At 35.3% G+C, this 15,001-nt stretch overlaps 1 long non-coding RNA gene across 1 annotated transcript in view; it reads left to right on the plus strand.

The window, feature by feature from the left end:
* Nucleotides 1–15,001, plus strand: part of LOC138708639 (uncharacterized) — a 1,278,266-nt gene that overhangs the window by 406,179 nt on the left and 857,086 nt on the right. The window contains exon 2 of the long non-coding RNA XR_011334745.1: nucleotides 4,006–4,088. This is a non-coding gene — a long non-coding RNA (uncharacterized lncRNA). The remainder of the gene's footprint in view (nucleotides 1–4,005; nucleotides 4,089–15,001) is intronic.

The raw sequence follows: 15,001 nt of genomic DNA on the forward strand, positions 1-15,001 counted from the left end.
TTCGATACAGGCTTCAGTTCTAATATGCATATTATCGCACTATAGACTATTGTACGTAATTCCAATTACCAGGTTCGTACTTCGTATCAGTAATTCATGTTGAAATAATTCTGTACCTACTCTATAAAAGAGACCTTACGTACTGTAAATTCAATCTTCACTTCTACCCGATCCGAAAAGATAAAACTACCCTGACATGCTATCTACTGTCCTCCAAGTGGTTACGTCGCAGTGTCGTAGAAAGGGAGGAAATCACGTGACAGTTAATTACTTAACGAGGCCCTATTATTTAAGTTATTTTAAACAATCGTATGGGTATAATATTACTGGACGTCCAATTCCTAACAGAAATTAATGTTCCCAGAAAAGAGCTAGGACAGCCCAGCCACTAGCATTTACAGAGAGGCGAATAGAAGCAGGTGGGGGATACCGGGATGCGACGTAGGCAAATGGAAAGTGATGCAATATTGAAAGCTCTTTCATCACTGGAAAACGCGAACATATTTTTGGAGCGTACTGTTTACTATGACCGTAAGGCTACTATGACTGTATATGCGGTCTTGAATCTGTGTGGAGGACGGTTGAACTTCATTAGTAGAAGGGGTGGGAGTGAAGTACATTAAAAAACTCAGGTACAATAGAAATTGAAGTAAAAATAAAATGATGTCTCTGTATATAGTAGACTATGTGCCTACTTTGACGAAAACTTAAGTTGGAATAATCAGGTTACAAGTATTAGACCAACAAAAGACATTATATATATTAGTTTTCCACTTTCTAATCCACATAGAACACCCCCTTTGTCTGAAAACAATTCCTTATCCAGACGCTGATAAGGACTTTATCTGATTATTTCAATGTTCTATTTAACTTATCTAAGTTCAAAATTAACCATAAAGGCACAATGAGTTAATCATGTGTATTAAATGTACATGCAACATTCTGAAACGTGACCATATTTCACCATACGTCGAACAGCTGTCTTGGCTCTGACTTCAGAACCGAAGAAAACTACATTCACTCCCGCTGCTGTATCAGATCTTGCACACTTCTTGTCCATCTTACCTGTCATGTCGGTTTCAGAATCTCCCATCTCTTCACAACTTTGGCACCCTGTCTCAACAAGAAACTATTATTCTTATACTTAAACACAGAGCATGCCTTTATATTAAAATCTTTCACAATCTACACCACTCTAAACTGGATCTTCATCCTGCAGATGTTAGAACTTTTTGAACGTATCGTCTTTCAGAATTAAACGTCACAAATATCTAATTTGACATACCTGGTAAATAACACTCTCTCTTATATTTAATATAATACTCACATAAGAGTATTTAACAATTTGAGGTTTGTTTTCAGACTAGTTTACTGAATTGATTTTCTCTTAATGTTAAACAGTGGTTATATTTAGATACATAACTAATTGTATTTTGCTTCGTAAATGCTAGTTCTAAGTAATTATTTTTACATAGATAATTTCAGTAATAGTATTTTACAAAGTTCATATTATTATTATTATTATTATTATTATTATTATTATTACTATTATCATTATTATTATTATTATTATTATTATTATTATTTACTCACTTACAAATGACTTTTAAGGAACCTGGAGGTTCATTGCCGTCCTCACTTAAATCTGCCATCGGTCCTTATCCTGAGCAAGATTAATCCAGTCCCTATCATACCCCACCTCCCTCATATCCATTTACTATTGTCCTCCCATCTACATCTTGGCCTAACAAAAGGTATTTTCCCCTCAGGTCTTCCAACTAACACTATATGCATTTCTGGTTTCACCTATATGTGCTACATGCCCTGCCCATCTCAAGCGTCTGGGTTTATGTTCGTAGTTATGTTAGGTGAAGAATACAATGCGTACAGTATTGCGTTATGTAACTTTCTCCATTATTCTGTAACTTCATCCCTCTTAGCACCAAATACTTCCCTAAGCACCTTATTCTCGAACATCCTTAAATTCTGTTCCTCTCTCAAAGTGAAAGTCCAAGTTTTAGAACCATACAACCGGTAGTATAATTTTATTATTATTATTATTATTATTATTATTATTATTATTATTATTATTATTATTATTATTATTCAGGCATAAATGGCTTCTGCATTTTTCTTTCACAAACATAGTTCATAATATGCATAATCTTATAGAAATTAACACTTCACATTACAGAAACAGTGTAAACTCTGTGGGCCCAGTCACTGATTCCCGCCATTGGTATTAGTTTTTGTAACAGTGGGCATTGGTATGTAACTGTTGATAATAAAAATGAAGTAATATCGAAGAGAAAATAATAAAGCTTTATAAATAACACATTCTTGCTCCTACCGATAATAATAATTACATTACACACTCTTGTATCGAAAGAGATGAAATGGATGTGTAACCAAGGAACCTAACTCCGGCGTTTTATTTCAGTGACCGAAAGCTTTTGTCAACAGTAATCTCACTTAAGGTTTTGATTTATCTAGAGAAAATCAAACCCTGTAATATTTAATTGGCTATTACACGATTCGAAGAAAGTATATAAACATTAGAGGAAATAAAGTACCGCAATACAATAGAATTTTAATTGACTTACTAAAATTCTATTTCAGTAATGTTAGTTTGACCAAAACGTTAGAACGGAGCCACCATTTTCAGTTGACTATCTATGGGGGAACAAATGACGATCGCAAAGAATGTTTTATAGTACTGTAAATAATTTGCAGTTTGAAATGTTGGCAAGCAAATAAACAAATGATAGGGAGGTAATAAAAACAAATAAATGCTAGGGAAGTGATAAAAATAAACAAATGCTATAGAAGTTATAACATTGTAGGATAAACAGCCATGATTGGTTGACCGTTTTATTGGAGAAAACTAGTATGATGTACTAAAAGTGTAACAGTGAGCAATACATATTATTTTGGAGTCTGTTCAAATCTTGTCGCATTCCTAGTAAAATACTATCGTACGTCGAAAATCACATATACTTTCGCAAATTTTTTCCAACGCTGCTTACTGGTTGGAAGTATGAAATTCTAATAATAAAATAGTAAATTATCAAAGATTTCGGTATCTATTTATTGAAATATTTTTACAGCAGTATTTTACTAGGAAATAGCATATCTTTGCAAAACACAATTTTCGAGTAAGAATACTTTTACTGGGAGTGCTTTGTAGATTTCATTAAATTATGCAATTTCATTTTGTCGGCTTCTTGCTAGTTCCATTAGTATTCTTGGAATAATATATGACTGAAGGTTTGTTAAATTTTCTCATTTCTTTAATAAATTTACAGAAGTTTCATTTGTTTGTAAATATTCTAATCAGGAATGGCTGATTTCTGTGTCAGTCTCATACAGAACACCATTTTACCTTAGAATTTCTGTTAGAAGACAATATAATTTCAGTTAGAAGACAACAACCTACTTTAAGTATAATCTATTTATATTGATGAATTTGTTGTAAGGCTTGATCTTATTTAGTTTTTAATTAAAAAGTTGATTACCCGAAATATGAAATAATTTTGCAGAATTTTTATATTTCCTAATTACCCAGGCTCCTCATCTTTCTGACAGCATATAGCCTACTACATCAGAGAGAGATTAAATATTTGAAATTGTTTTCCTATTCCCTTCCTAAATTGCTTCGTATCCGTGTACTCAAAACAGGATCAACGGAACTGTGTTAAGGCAATATCGTGAATAGCTGTAGGTATTGCGTTACCAATTTAGATCGTACAATAAGAAATTCAATAACTTGCAGAAATGTTTTATAATAAGATAATATTATAATGCTGTCATGTGTATCTCTTTTCAATACTTTCTCATATATTTGTCATAATGGCAAAAATGTCGGCATGAAAAACTGTTGTAATCTGAAAAATTGTGTGCTAGTAAACTGACATGTTGACAACGATGATTGATGATCGTCTTGCTTTTAGTTTGCCACGATTTGCTCTCCGCATGACTAATCAATTTTTCTATTTTTGTCCATAGGTTATCGTAGCAGCACTCGCCAGGATTAATGCAACCCTAGAGACACTCTCTCCTCTTGTCCATTGAGATCTTTTTAAGATAAGGTAAATTGAAAGAATCATATTGACTTTTGAGTTCAACAGTGCAACGGAGGGAAAGATAACTATTACTTATTGTAAAATCTGTGACATTTTCTTCAAATTTAATGTGCTTGCTCGAAACATTGTTGAAATAAGAGAAATGTTAAAACTATATGGGTCAAGTCCAATTACACTTATGTCCGGTTTCTAGAAAGACAGTTACATGTGCATACAGAGTTATCTACGATTTAATGCGCTGATATGTTTGAAACGAGTTTCCGAAACGATTCGTGCATAATAAATTCGTTCACGTTGAAACTCTTACACAATCAACCAAAGTCTTACGAAGAGGAGTTAGCATATGGAAGCATTTTTGTTGTGTAAAGGTTGTACATAATTGCTGATGACTCGTAGGTATTAATATCTAAAAAAATCCGTCCAGAAATTCTGAAGAAAATATAGTTCAGCACAGACTGGTACTATTTTCGTTACTTAAAATTAATTCTTAATATATTTACGTTGAGAGTTTATTTTTTTTTTCAATTTTTATTTTCATATGAATATAACATAAGAACAAATAATACTAGTAATATCAGAGAAATTACCTTTTTTGTATCTACTGTATTGTCCAAATATACATAAAAACATTTTTCATCCATATGTACATTCTGTGTTATGTTACTAAAAACGAAAAAGCGTATTCTTTGCAATATATTTTGTAGTTTAAAAGTTAATGTAACTACTCATTTCAAAAACCTCATTTCAACATATTCGATTTTTCTTTTATCAGTATTATTCAAAGTCCAACTCTAGCATACATATATTGGTACTGTCGTCACTTTATAAAATAATGTGAAGATTTTCAGATATAAATCCTCAAATGTTGCCCAGAATAAATGTTAGTACAGCCCTGGGCATAAGAGGGGAAATGGTGAAATGTAGTATAGGCCTCATATTTACCTACTGTACTCCAACCAGGAGAAAGTCTCAGGGGAATGAGACGCAGCGGGGTAATGCTGTGAATGAATGTTGATGTCATAAGGTCACACACGTTGGTACATGCATCTCCATTGGCTAACTCTCAAAGCACAAACGACAACACTGATACACATATATTTATACTACCCTAGTTACAAAATTAGATCACGGTTAATCTCCTGGTATTTTCATCCCTCCATATCGGAAATAACGTGTGTTGTTGTTGTTGTTGTTTTCTAATGCCAGGCGTTTGACAATAAAGTCATTTGACCTCTTGCACTCCAATATTTTTCAAAGATATTATCATGACCATCCACTGAAGCACAGATTTTGAGGTGTTCCGAATCCATTTATTGGTTTGAGTTGCACAATGGGCAGTTAGGGGACTGATATATTCCAATTCTATGCAGGTGTTTAGCCAAACAATCATGGCCTGTTGCCAATCTAAATGCAGCTACAGACGATTTTCGTGGTAAATCGGGAATTAACTGTGGATTTTGACGCAGAGAGTTCCATTTTTCCCTTGGGATGAGTTATCAAATTTTGTTTGTTGAAGTCTAAGTATGCAGAGTTAATAAATCTCTTCACAGAGTAATACGTAGATTTAGTAACAGTTCTGTAAGTAGCAGTGTTGCCCTTCTTTGCTAAAGAATCCGCATTCTCGTTTCCCAGGATTCCACAATGGGATGGTATCCATTGGAATACAATTCTTTTATTGAGTGCTATTAATTGAGAGAGCATTTTAGTTATTTCTGCTGTTTGAGATGAAGGTGTGTGTTTAGAGACGATTGAAAGAATAGCTGCTTTGGAGTCTGACAATATAACTGCATTCCTAAATTTATTGATGTGGCATAGAAGATTCCTGAGACATTCACTTGTTGTTCCATATCCAACTGATCTATAAAGTGAGAAGAGACAGCACGTAACACCTGCACCGGCACCTTGTTCTCTGGAGATCAAGGATCCGTCAGTGTATGAATGAAGCCATTTTTGTGGAGGGTACCTAATATTAATTGTCTCTAAAGACAATTGTTTCAGTATTTCAGTGTTTACTTCTGATTTCAGTATTTCTTCTGTTAAATTTAGATTATATTCTATATTTATAGAGTTAAAGAGTTTGGTTTAATTTGTAAGTTTTCTTTTAAATTCGGGATATTGATTTTCTGTTTTAATTCTTGAACCATGGATATGAAACTTTTTTGAGTTTTCAATCTACAGAAGACTGTATGAATGCCAATTGTTTCCTGGTAATCTGATAATTTTTTCATATTGAATCAGTGCTTTTTCTTCAATTGTCATTTTGATACTGTTAATATTAGTGAAGAATCTCATAGAATCTATTGGAGTTGTTTTGATTCCACCAGTAATGAGTCTGAGAGCTTGGTTTTGAACATATTCTATGTCGTTTATGAAAGGTGAAGTAATTAAAATTTCTCCGCAGTGTGTCAGCACTGGCTGTATAAACATTTTGTATGTAGTGTTCAAAGTATTCATAGAGCATCCCTATTTCTTTCCTGCTAGTCTTTTTAGAAGGGAGAATCTTTTACGAGCTTTTTCAGAAATGTATTTCAAATGGTTGCTCCATATTAACTTACTATCGAAAATAACTCCAAGATATTTGGATTCATAAGTCCTAGGAAGGTGTTGGTCTTTGTATTGGATATTGAATTCTCTTTCCTTTTTACCGAGTGAAAATATTTGGTATTTACTTTTACTTAAATTGAGTGTCATCAAATTTGATGTATTCCATTCATGTAGTTGATTTAGAGCTTTAAGAGCAGAATTTTGAATTTTGTCTCTATGTTTATAAGATCCGGAAGTCCACAAAACTATATCATCTGCAAATAGTGCTGTTTTCATGTTTGATTCCTCTAATAGGGAGGGTAAGTCATTTATATAAATATTGAATAAAGTTGTGCTGAGGACAGCGCCCTGAGGTAGACCTCGATATGTTTGTCTGTAACTAGAAAGTGAATTATTGAATTTAGTGGCAATGAATCTTTGACTAAAGAATTCTGATATCCATTTGAACATATTGCTGGAGATACCTAATTTCTGGAATTCTAGTAATAATTTGTTTCTCCAAACAGAGTCATATGCTAACTGAAAGTCAATAAATATTGCCAAGGTATCATCTTTCTTGTTAAAACTGTCTTTTATTTCTTGGTCTAGGCGTATGACTTGTTCTTTGGTAGAGTGTAGTTGTCGAAAGCCGGCTTGTCTTGGTGATAAAAGATTTTGGGATTCTAAATACCAAGTTAATCTGTTGGAGATCATGGACTCCATGGTTTTTTCTATCATGCTTAATAGTGCTATTGGTCGATAACTATTAACATCATGAGCAGGTTTCCCTTTTTTGTGAACTGGTACAATGATTGCTTTTTTCAAGCTGCAGGAATTGTGGTGTTCAATGATAAATTGAAAATGGATAAAAGTACAGACTTGGCTTTTTCCCCCAGATGTTAAAAAAATTCGGAATGAATGTTGTCGGGGCCAGGAGATTTCTAGGTTTTTAAATTTTGTATAGCTAGAGTTAATTCTTTGGAAGTAAAATTTTGATGAAATATTTCAGATTTTGTACTAGTAATATTGTTTTTATTATTTTTATGTAATTCTCTTTTGATAAATTTGTCAGTTTTTTTGATATTGGGATGTAATCTGTGAGAGTTTGAGTAGTGTTTATTAAATGCATTTGCTATATCTCTACTATCTGTTAGTGTTTTGTTATTATGAATAATAGGTTGGCTAGTATTTTCCTGTGTACTGGAAATATTCTTCAGAAATTTATATGTTTTAGCGCTATCGGTTCTGTAATTAATATTTTCAATAAATTTATTGAAACTGTTCTTTTTTGCTATTATGATTGCTTTTTTAAGAATGGCAGTCTTCTTCCAAAACGTTAAAATATGGTGTTCACTTAAATCGGCTACAACTTGCCATTTAACCGCTCCAATATGGAAATAACACATGAAGGAGAGCGCATTTTTTTAAACTGATGTTATAAAGGTAATATTATCTGCTTCGCTCCAAAAGATGACGCAATAGTAAGCACATTCCTTTCACGGTTAATCTCTTGGTTGGAGAACAGTATTGCGCCGTATTAAAATTTCTTCAGTGTCAATTTTATTGAGAGCATTTTATGGACACATTAAATAATATAGAACAGCCGTGGTTACCTTATTTGTTACCGTTTATTTTATAAGACCGAACTTGCTGAAATATACACCTACCGCATAGTTTGTGTGCATTAAATTAATTTTTAAGGGGCTGGTTAGTGGCATGAAATGTCACACGATTGTTTTGAATAAATTTAATGTAAATTAATATACTGGTACACAGAAAATACAATCATCTCAGCGGCCGTTAGAGTGGCTGTTGGCTCACAAATTATCATATCCGGCCACCAATAGCTGAGGACCAGTTTAAGATATTCTTGCAGATAGCAATCCGTTAAGTTCCACTGATTGTGGTTTTTAAATATGAAAATGCGAAATCATACAAATACGTGGAATAGATCAATTTTGCTTCCAATTCACATATTTTGATTATTAGATATGGATTTAAAATTCAAAAGTGATAATTTTTCTGACCTTAGGGACCATAAAAGTATAAGTTATCTAAGTCTCAAGAAATTATTAGCTTACTGGTCACCTTCCATAGACGGTAGCTGTTTTTTTTTTTAATTTAATAGATAGACGAGAGAGCTGGACTACTTTAGTTTTCCTCTTACTATAGGTTAACACGTAAAAATGGAGCTAACAACACTAATCATATTTCTCTTAATTTTTGTTTAATAAATTATATCACTAAGATTTCATAGGCCTAATTGAAATTTTTTAACCGTTGCTCAAGGATAGTTTTAGTAACTCATTATTGTTTTCCATCTGGAATTGTTTCCTTCTCATGAAGTTTTCTTCGCATAGAGATATATCTAAGGCCCATCATCTTAGTATAAACTGTATACAGAGTGTTAAAAAATAACGTTTACAACGTTTCAGGGGTAATAGAGGAGGTAAAAAGAAATATCTTTTATAAGTGACAAAACTTTGGTAGATGCGTCGTTTATTGCGTGCGTAAGTGTTAGTATAATCCATAAAGAACAAGACCAATTGTCGTTTTAGATGTCGTGTTCAAACTGCCGTCCATTGAAGGCATTGCACAACTGGTACCTTCGTATTATGGAGTGTCTGCAACGCTCAAAGAGGCCAACATTTTCTCTAATAACATGCGCAGCTTAAAAAAACGCGAGCAACTAAGTCTTCTGCCGTATCGATCGGTGTCTCATACACAAAACGTTTCACGTCTCCTCACAAAAGGAAATCCAGTAGGGTTAGGTCCGGTGATCGAGGTGGCCACAGTACCGGCCCACCCCTGCCAATCCATCGATCGGGGAATGTAGCATTTAGGTGGTTCCTGATACGACGATCAAAGTGTGGAGGGGCACCGTCATGCTGAAACCATATTCGTTCTCTGATGTTCAATGGGATATTTTTTAAATGTTTTGGTAGGACGTCGCGTATAAAAGCAAAATAATTACCACCACGGAGACTGTTAGGCAACAGACAAGGCCCTACAAGGTGGTCGTGTACAAACAGAACTAACCAGTGTGTTGTGACGGAAGTCAAGTCATCTATTCCTTCTGGCCATCTAGCGGCAACACTGCGCATCTGCTAAAGTTTTGTCACGTAAAACATGTTTTTTTATCTCCTCTATCATCCCTGAAACGTTGTAAACGTTATTTTTTAACGCCCTGTATTTATTAACAGCGCCTCATGTGAGCAGGAGTCTTAGACATTACATGGCCGCATTAATAGAATCACCTACAATTTTTCAAATGCTTTATTTTACTTCTACATTTACTGCAATTTCATATAGCCTCTTCAGTACATTTTTAGAACAAGTTGTCAACAATATTTGCTGTACATTTTCAGATTATAAAATTACAGTTAAGCATGTTTTGGCACCCTGTTATACTGTTAAAAGAGTGAAAACTTTTTTCGGAAAATATCTCTCTTTTATCTTGGCCCGGAAATTCTCCGGATTTGAACCCAATTGGGAATTTGTTGAAACTGGTGAAAAAGGAAATGTCTAAACGAGTTTAACTAAAGTGATTGGGAGTATGCCACGCAAAGAACCAATAACATTTAATGTCTTCACATGGTCTTACATAAACAGTATTCAGTCATTTTGTAATATGAATATTTTTCAAAATATGTTATATGAAAATGTGGTATAAATAATGTAGATGTATTTTTATATATCAAATTGCAGTAAAGTATTTTAAAAATTATAAGTGATTGTATAGGCTAGAGACTATAGGTGAAACGAGAGTCGGAACAGTAAGATAATAGACTACAATAGACCTACATCTGGGATTCAATGAGAACCTTGAAATATAGACTCTGAGGTTGAAAACAGATTATCTTACTGGAGGGGAACGCCACTGAAGGAGTGCACAATCCGCTTCATGCACGTGGGAACGAAGCACTTATTTACGCTAACAGTTTTAACACCCTATTGCTGATAATGATGTCAAGTGGAAAGAAGTTACCCACATCGATGCCACGTGTTCTCTCAAGATACGGTGTCGCACCCTCGTGAATAGCTGTCGTTGTTTCATGAGTGATATAAGGGCTGGAGTTTCAGATATCGACCAATTTTCATAAAACGTGAATTTTATAGCCTAAGCGTAGCGCACTGTGTACTAGCGCCTTTTGGATGTGGCGTTTTATACTTACTTTAGAGTTCAAGGAGATGTTACGACATCGAAATATCCCTAACATGTTTAAAACGAAGGGATGAAATGAAATAAAGAACGTAATATTCTAGCAAGCAATATAATCCCTAGCAGAGAGAAGCCAAGACCTAATGGCCTTATCTCTACCAGGTTAAATAAATAAATACTAAATACACTGCCGAGAAAAAAAAAATAAAAAAAAACGCAACTGGTGAATAAATTTGAAAGATCACACCATAATACAAATTATAAGATTACTGTGTGCTTCTAAGGATCTCTTTGTGTTAGGCAAGTGTTAATTCATGTTTTGGGGAGAAAAGTTTACCCATTGGGTGGTTTATGACACCATCTTTGCCACTTCCTGTCCCTTTGTCTGTATTTATTGCAGTGCCATTAAAATTTACAATCCTAAACACAAGCAGCTAAAACAAATTTACAACATTTTCGTTTTCTTTTTTTGCTTATAATGGAATTGTGTGATATTGAACTCAGTTTTAAACAAATTTTAAGAGAGGTAAGATGCCTTTAAACCCATGAAAGCTGCTAGAGCAGTGGGGTTGGTAGAGGATGGCAGCATCTTACGTTCGAAAAATCGAAAGAGAATTGGGAGGACAAATTTAAAAGGTACGCAAAACGCGTCCTTGCAAGGGGTTGGGGGCTGTACAAAACTAAGTATGTGAGCTCCAAGCCTGTTGGCCACTAGTCTCACTCCGGGTTACGCTGCTCCACTGAAGGAGCTCTAGAAAATTTTGAAGGGGAAGCCGAAATTGGACGTAACCTCTTAGGTACCACATACGCGAGGGGGACTGAGATTTGATCAAGTGATCACGGAACGGGGCGAGGAGGAGATGGCTGGCGTTTGCCGTTAGGATGGCGAGACACTGTCATCTGTTGTTCGATGACAAAGCATGTGAAGGCCGTCGGAAGAAGCGCCGAGAAATCTAAATCTGCAATTTGAGCGGTCCCTATGCTTTCAAATTGCGACTAATTGAGTGACCTCGTATATTTAATAGACAATTTATAGGTTCTGAACTAGGGCATACGTCGTTTATAATAAAGGGGAATATATATGGGGAAGGGCATAGGTCCGTGGCCCATTTCTTATAGGGCTCATCCCGACATTTGTCTTACGCCTTAGGAAAACCACGGAATACCTTAGGCAGGATGAGTCGTCTCATATATAAGAGACTAGCCAATTTGGCTATTATGTAGGAGGTGATTGTTGTCATCAGCCTTGTTGAATCGTCTCAATTTAGAGACCAGCCATTTGGCTATATGATGGCTTAATTACGAAGAGGGGGGAGAGGTGTAATTGTTAATTAATTTAGATTAATTAGGGAGATTCATGGGGATATGAGTGCAGGTCCGTGGCCCATTTCTTATAGGGCTCATCCCGACATTTGTCTTAGCGCCTTAGGAAAACCACGGAAAAACCTTAGGCAGGATGGCATCTTACGTTATGTGGCTCAGGTGTTGTATACAACTCCGTCGACGCTTTCACGTACAGTGCAGAGGTACAGGGAACTTCGTTCATATTCTCAAAGACCGGGATATGGTAAGAAAAGATGAACTTCTTGCAATAGATGACTAGTTCTTGCGCCTTCAAGTGCTGCGTAACCGCCACAACACTGTGGGCTAAGCCAGAAATCGACTGGAAAAATTGCGAGGTGTGAATGTCAGTGAGTGGACTGTGAGGAGGAGGTTACATGATGCTGGCCTGATCTCCAGAAGACCTTCTCCTGGCCCAGAACTTACAAGACAACATCGTCAAACTCGCTTACAGTTTGCAAAGGAAGATCAGGAATGGGCTGAGAAATAGTGGAGAACAGTTTTGTTCTCAGATGAGTCCCGATTCTGCTTCAGATCCCCAGATGGAAGAGAAAGAGTGTGGAGAACTGGAGAAAGGTATTCTCCATGCAAATTTTCATAGCCGTTCAGTGATGGTGTGTGCAGGCATCAATTTTACTCTACGAATGGACCTTGTCTTTGTGGAGGGTGAGTTTCTTATTGCCAATCGCTAGATGAAAGAAATCCTTGGGAAACATATTCTTCCTTTTGCATCATTTATTGGTGACAATTTCGTGCTCTTGGAAGACAATACACGTCCTCGTGTGGCGCGATATATCCTCCAGTACCTCAATGAAGTAGGGATTCAATTCATGCAATGGCCATCACTCAGTCCGGATCTTAACCGAATTGATCATCTGTGGGATATTTTTAGGAAGGAATGTTCGTCACCATGGTCTAAATACTCTTCAAGAGCTATAAGGCCATGTAAGCAACACCTGAGACACATAACGTAAGCTATGGTCATCCTCTACCAACGCGACGGCTCTAGTGGCGTTTTCGGGGGTTAACGGCATCTTAACTCTCATAAATATTGTTTAAAACTGAGTTCATTATCACAGAATTCCATTATAAGCAAAAAAAGAAAACAAAAATGTTGTCAGATTGTTTTAGCTGTTTGTGTTTAGGATTGTAAATTGTAATGGCAGCCATTCCAGTTGTCACGAATGTTACATTTTTACTATTTTCAAACTCTATACAGTAGAACTCCGATTATCCGTCACCCTATTAATCGATTGGCGGATTATCCGACTGTCTATTTCTCGCTCTTTTTTTTTTTCTTCTTCAGAAATAAATAACTTATATGAAGATCTGTTTTGCACATCATATTAGTAGATTTTTTTTTATTTTATCGGGTCATTTTATTTATTTTTTTATTTTATTGGGTTATTTTACGACGCTGTATCAACATCTAGGTTATTTAGCGTCTGTATGAAATGAAGGTGATAATGCCGGTGAAATGAGTCCGGGGTCCAGCACCGAAAGTTACCCAGCATTTGCTCGTATCGGGTTGAGGGAAAACCCCGGAAAAAACCTCAACTAGGTAACTTGCCCCGACCGGGATTCGAACCCGGGCCACCTGGTTTCGCGGCCAGACACGCTGACCCGCTGACCGTCACTCCACAGGTGTGGATATCATATTAGTAGATTCTACATACATTTTTGCTAGAGTGTGTTATTACAAGCCTTTATCGTTACACAGCATTTCTACTGTTCGAATTGGCGTTCTATAATATAACTTGTATATGAAATGTCTTCTACGGGTGTTAACAGAAAACGTGTTGTGTAAAGTATCGAAAAAGAAATGGAAATAATTGAATGGTTTGAGAAAGAGAAATTGTGGCTCATCTCGCATCAGAAAATGAGATTTGAGTTATAACTACGCGATTTAATAAAAAAAACAAGGATAAAGTGTAGAAAGTACGTAAATCTACAATATGACGACTCTTTTATTCCTATCTTTCCTGAGACAGGTATTACAAAGGGCTTTCTAGTCTCTTAAAAACACGTCGTTGACAACCAGTCTTAAATTAGTGAACTTCTGATCCACTACATAGAGAGTTAAATACAAGACCATGGCGGAAATTACAAAATTGTTCATGGTACGGATTATCCGATTTTTTCGATTAACCGTTCAGTCCATCTCCTTCATTACCACGTATAATAGAGGTTCTACTGTATATTGAAAATTAAATTACTTTTATCTACTTTTATTATTAGAATCTACAAGACAACTCTTTTGGAAAGAAGAATTTTTACTAACTTGGCTTGACGATTTCTTTAACTCCAAACCAGCAGATTTCTTCAGACACGGAATTGAAAAACTACCCCAGCATTGGCAGAGAGTCATAGATAAAGTAGGAGAACATATTAGTGATTGTTCGTCTTCTATTCATCTGAAATAAAAAATTTGTCACAGCGAAAAAGCGCTACGAACCCAGTACTATAGAGTATTCCAATCTTAAATTGCAGTAAAGTAAAGAATGGAAACTATTCGTCTCTTTCCTTCTCATGAATTTAACCATAAGCGCTATCCTTTTCTAATCTAACGAGATTGCCACATTTCCGTAAAATATATAGTAAATATTTGAAGAAAGCATCTTCAACAGCTACCAATAAATTTTTATATGACAAAGAAGAAATATATGGTATCTCTAAGGAAGATATTGTTATGAAACTTCCAGTCCCTGTAAAAACAGGTGGAACTGCACGCCAGTGTCTTCAACTGGCTTTTAGTGTAAATTTTGAAGGATATAACATTTTTTAGAAAGTGCAGTAAGAGTCACAATTTGAAATAATTTTTTTTGTTTTCATTTTTGACATTAAATATGACTCAATTATATATTTATGCTAAAATAAAATAAACCACAATTAG

This window comes from Periplaneta americana, chromosome 11 (genome assembly GCF_040183065.1).
Source record: "Periplaneta americana isolate PAMFEO1 chromosome 11, P.americana_PAMFEO1_priV1, whole genome shotgun sequence".
Taxonomy (NCBI): domain Eukaryota; kingdom Metazoa; phylum Arthropoda; class Insecta; order Blattodea; family Blattidae; genus Periplaneta; species Periplaneta americana.